The sequence below is a fragment of the Hippopotamus amphibius genome, chromosome 6, assembly GCF_030028045.1.
Source record: "Hippopotamus amphibius kiboko isolate mHipAmp2 chromosome 6, mHipAmp2.hap2, whole genome shotgun sequence".
In the NCBI taxonomy this organism is placed as follows: Eukaryota; Metazoa; Chordata; class Mammalia; order Artiodactyla; family Hippopotamidae; genus Hippopotamus; species Hippopotamus amphibius.
Genome location: NC_080191.1, coordinates 125,604,470 through 125,610,156, shown reverse-complemented (window position 1 = coordinate 125,610,156; position 5,687 = coordinate 125,604,470).

Here is a 5,687-nt window from a genome sequence, read left to right as displayed (position 1 = left end):
AATATTGCAATAAAGTGATTCACACAAATTTTTTTGTTTCCCAGTGCATATAAAAGCTACGCGAATACTATACTGTAGTCTATTAAGTGTAAAATAGCATTATGTCTAAAAAAACAAGGTACAGACCTTAATTTAAAAATAATTTACTGCTAAAAAGTGCTATCATTTGAGCCTTCAGCACGTTGTGGTAACATCAAAGATCACTGATCACAGATCATCATGCAAAATATAATAATGATGGAAAAGCTTGAAATATTTCAAGAATCACCAAAATGTGACACAGTGACGTGAAGAAACGAGCAAATGCTGTTGAAAAAAATGGCACTGATAGACTTGCTCTACACAAGGTTGACATAAACCATCAATTTGTAAAAAATGTAGTATCTGCAAAGCACAATAAAATGAAGTGAAATAAAATGAGGTATGCCTTTAGTTACCATCTGTCACCATACAAAATGAACTTTTAAGATTTACTCTCTTGGCAACTTTCAAGTATGCACTACAATATAATTGACTATAGTTACCATGCTGCACATTACATCCCCGTGACATTTATTTTATAAGTGGAAGTTTGTACATCTTGACCCCCTTCACTCATTTGGCCCACTCCTCAACCCGCTTCCCATCTGGCAACCACCGTTCTGTTCTCTGTACCTATGATTTTTGTTTTGGTTTTTAGATTCCACATATAAAAGAAATCATTCAGTTTTTATCTTTATTTCCTGTAGCATAACTTCCTAAGGTCCATCCATATTTTCACAAATGACAAGATTTCTTTCTATCTGTGGCTGAGTAGTATTCCATTGTGTGTGTGTATAGATAGATGGGGAGAGAGAGAGAGAGAGAGAGAGAGGTACATGTATACATAGATATACCACAATTTCTTTATCCATTCATCTCTTGGTAGACACTTAGGTCGTTTCCATATCTTGGCTATTGTAAATAATGCTGCAATGAGAATGGGGTTGCATGTATCTTGTTGAATTAGTGTTTTTGTATTCATCCGGTAAATACCCAGAAGTAGAATTGCTGGATTGTATGGTAGTTCTATTTTCACTTTTCTGAGGAACTTCTGTGATATTTTCCATAATGGCTGTACCAATTTACATCCCCACCAATAGTTCCCAAAAGATCCCTTTCCTCTACATCCTTCCCAACACTTGTTATTTCTTGTCTTTTTTTGATGATAGTCATTCTGACAGATGTGAGGTGTATCTCATGGTGGTTTTGATTCACATTTCATGGTGATTAGTGATGTTGAACATCTTTTCGTGTGCCTGTTGCCCACCTGCATGTCTTCTTTGTAAAAATATCTATTCATATTCTCTGCCCATTTTCTAATTATACTGTTTGGTTTTCTGCTATTGAGTTTTATGAGTTCTTTATATATTTTGGATATTAACCCCTTATTGGATATATGATTTGCAAATATTTTTTCTCATTCATAGGTTGTCTTCTCATTTTGTTGATGATTTCCTTTGCTGTGCAGAAGCTTTTTAGCTTGATGTAGTACTACTTATTTATTTTTATTTTGTTGCCTTTGTTTTTGGAGTCAGATCACACTCACTGCCAGCAAGATAGTGGGGAAATGCCTTGCCTGTGCATGCCAGCCAGCTTCAGTGATGCAGCAGGATAGTGTCTTTTGTGTGCATGATTGCAGACTTTAGCAAGAGAGTGGGAGAATGTTGTGACAACTTGTGCTCACTGGTCTGAGCCAGGGAGCAGGGGGTTGCTGCAACCTCTCACCCCTGCCAGCCTTAGCAAGGCAGCGTGGTGGTGTCACATCCACATATCCCCTCCTGTGCTATTGGGGTACAGAGAGAGTGCAAAAATGACATCTACCATCACCTTTTTCTCTGGAGAGGGTCCCAACTGCCCCCTGGCCCTCCAGCAGCACCAAATACGTTTAATGTTTCTAATACTGTTATTACGTAAAAAGCAATTCATTTAAAATGGTGCCAACTCTAATGGAAAAAATCTAAAAGGGATTTTATATATATATACACATACACACACACACATATTTACATAAATATATGTAACTGAATCACTTTCTTTATGCCTGAAACTAACACAGCATTGTAAATCAACTATATTTCAAAAAAAAATTTTAAACTAGGTATAATAAAAGTATTATACTTAAAACTAAAAGTAAATAAAATGGTGCCAGCTCTTCTGTAATTCAGGCTCAGATAAATTTATTTGGGGAAATTACAGGAACATTCTTCTCCATGAACAGTTTAAAAAAAATGTTTGCTCAAATTGTCTTAGCTAACAGTCGTTAAATATAATTTGTTTTAATTTTTCTCATTATAACACATAAAAACAGAGTTCGAAATTAGGCAGTTTTTGAAACTTTTGCACTTGCAGCACTAGGCACATAGAGGGTGCCAGAGAGACACAATTAGAATGACAACATACCTAGCTCTACAGCACGCCCTTCACCTTGTCATTCTGCTATAGGGGGCAGCACCAGCTCATAGATGTCTCTAGTAATCTCCGCTCATTTTTTCAGCCAAGAATATATTGGTACTAGTCTATAACTTTTAATGAATAGAATCAAAGGACTTTAGAGTTAGAAAGGCATTAAGGACTGTCTGCTCTACATTCTAATATATAAACAAAGAAATTGAGAGAGGCCCTGGTCATGTGTCCGAAGTTACACCTGGAATTAGTAGTAGGCCAGTATTAAAAAGAAGTAAAAAACGGAGGTCCTTTTTTTTTTTTTTTTTTTGCCGCACCACGAGTCTTGTGGGATCTTAGTTCCCCAACCAGGGACTGAACCCAGGTTGCTGAAGTGAAAGCACTGAGTCCTAACCACTGGACTGCACTGCCAGGGAATTCCCAGATCTCCATTCTTTTTTTTTAAGATTTATTTTATTATTTGTTTGTTTGTTTATTTTGGCTGTGTTGGGTCTTCGTTGCTGCACAAGGGCTTTTTTCTAGTTGTGGTGAGTGGGGGCTACTCTTCATTGTGGTGCGAGGGTTTCTCATTGTGGTGGCTTCTCTTGCTGCAGAGCACAGGCTCTAGGCATACCGGCTTCAGTAGTTGCAGCATGTGGGCTCGGTAGTTGTGGCTCGAAGGCACAGGCTCATTAGTTGTGGCCCACAGGCTCAGTTGCTCCGCAGCATGTGGGATCTTCCCCGGTGCAGGGATCGAACCTGTTGTCCCCTGAATTGGCAGGAGGATTCTTAACCACTGTGCCACCAGGGAAGCCCTGCAGATCTCCATTCTTGATTCCAATTTCCTTCCACCTGACCAAGAATTTAGCAGTGATTTAAAACATTTTAATGCAACATCTTTCATAACACTGGAATTTTAAGCAATAAAAAAATTAAAACCCAGTTTTAAATTTTTCTAATGTTCTAAATTACTTTTAAGCCCATGCTTATAGAGTCTACAGTACTTCAATACACCATACTAATTTCACAGAGGTCTTCTAACTACAAAGGAGAAACTAAATTAAGTTACAAAAACAACAACAGAAACGTTTTAAATGTTTATGTCATGGGTAACATAGAGGTTTACTTTATTTATCCATTCATCTATTGATACAATGATATCTTTTATAGTCACCACTCACATCTGAGTTCAATTTCCTTATTAAATATGTATTTAGAATTTTTTGGTAAAAGGCTATTCACTGTTTGATAGATTTTCCTGCTTCGAAGAAATATAATTGTTGGTTCAAAATGGAATATCAGTTGTGCAAAGACAATCATACCATTACCTTGAGTAAGGAAAGCAAATACAGACAAATGGACAACTGAATGCAACTCTTGCCTAGATATATCCTGGTCTGCCTGCTGGCCCATCAGATGACACGGAACACATGACGTGGCTGGGGATGTGGGAATATTTTATTCAGGGATCTGGTAGATGGAGTGACAGTCAGCAACAAGGATTATTCCTGGCAATGCTCAGTGTCCATTTTATCCCCTAAGTTGCTTTGTTGTCATTATTTTTTCTACTAGTTAGGCCATTTCTATTTTTCTCTGTGTTTTCTGTGTTTGTATATCTCTCCCCATTCTATAGGCCTTTGTGTATTTCTCTTTACAACATGTTCATGGCATTTGTTTGAGATATGGACACAGGACTTGCCTGGATGTGGAAATCAGGAAGAGCTTATGCCATTTTTTCACTGATAGCTTTGTAACTTTCAAAGGGAAACTATATTTATATTGCTGGTGTTATGAAAGATTTATCCTGTGAATGAAATTAATCTTGAGGCAGACAAGGGAGGGAAGCACAAATTATTTTTATCCTGATAAGGCTGTTTTAAGGATGCGAGGGGTTCTCTAGCAACAATACGTTTACAGAGTGGTGTGGAATCAGTTACCCTCCCTATCTCAGGCAGAGATGGAAGACAGGAGAGGTCTCTGGTGGAAACGTGCACCTGTGAAACTTACCCCATAGAAGAGCTGGGAATGTGTGCTCCCTGCAGACGGCTGCCTCCCCAAAGAGAGGCAAAAAAAAGGAACTGCTTATGTCCAGTTCCTTCTTTCAAACTCACTAGCTGGATAAGTCATCCCTGCTCTCTGAGGCAAGTAAATGAGGGGACGGAGAATGCCAGGAGTGTTCTCCGGTGCCACTGCCGTCACACGGAGTGTCAGGAGTGGAGAATGCAGTACAGGCTGTTCTGCCCCCTCAAGGCTCTTCTCACCTTCTTCCCTTATATTTTAGCTTCAGATTTCACTGAATCACAGTGAAACCTTGAACACACACAGTATTTCCTTGATGTGACATGGTAAAGTTCTGGCCTGTTAAATGTGAAATCTGGCAACTTCTTTAAAAGATAAATGACACATATCATTTGCCTCTCATTGATTCCTCCTTCCTGCAGCCTGGAAAAACAGATCAAGGTTTTAATAGTGAATACCTCTAGGAAGCAAAATTGGGGAAGTTCATCTTTATTATTTTTTAATATATTTATTTATTTATTTAGCTGCATTGGGTCCTCGTTCCTGTGTGCAGGCTTTCTCTAGTTGTGGCAAGCGGGCTATTCCTCGTTGTGGTGGGCAGGCTTCTCAGTGCAGTGGCTTCTCTTGCTGTGAACAGAGCACAGGCTCTAGGCATGTGGGCTTCAGTAGTTGTGGCACATGGGTTCAAGAGTCGTGGCTTGTGGGCTATGGAGCACAGGCTCAGTAGTTGTGGCACATGGGCTTAGTTGCTCTGTGGCATGTGGGATCTTCCTGGACAAGGGATTGAACCCAGGTCCCCTGCATTGGCAGGCAGATTCTTAACCACAGTGCCACCAGGGAAGTCCCATCTTTACTTTAGATGCTCTTTTATTGCTTGGATTTATTATAATAAATTATTATTTTCATAATTAAAAAAGTTAAAGATAAACTTAAAAAAATCTCTTACAGCTGGCTGTCTCTAGGATGCCATATTTTAGGCTATAATTTAGGACTTCCTAATCCTGAAGGAACAGTGAGATTTACTGAGAGCTTTTCCTTAATTGCAGTGTAGGGGGCCTGCCCCCCAGACACTGATTTAATTGCTCTCGGGTAGGAACTGGGCATGGGTGCTTTCAAAAATCCCTTAGATTTCTGTTTTGTATAGTACAGGATAAGAATCACCGGACATCAGTCACCAGCTTCTCTCTTTTCCAGTGTCACTTGGTATGTTTTGAAAAATCCCATATTCTGGCTGAATCTCAGAACAACAGCACCAGAATCTGGAG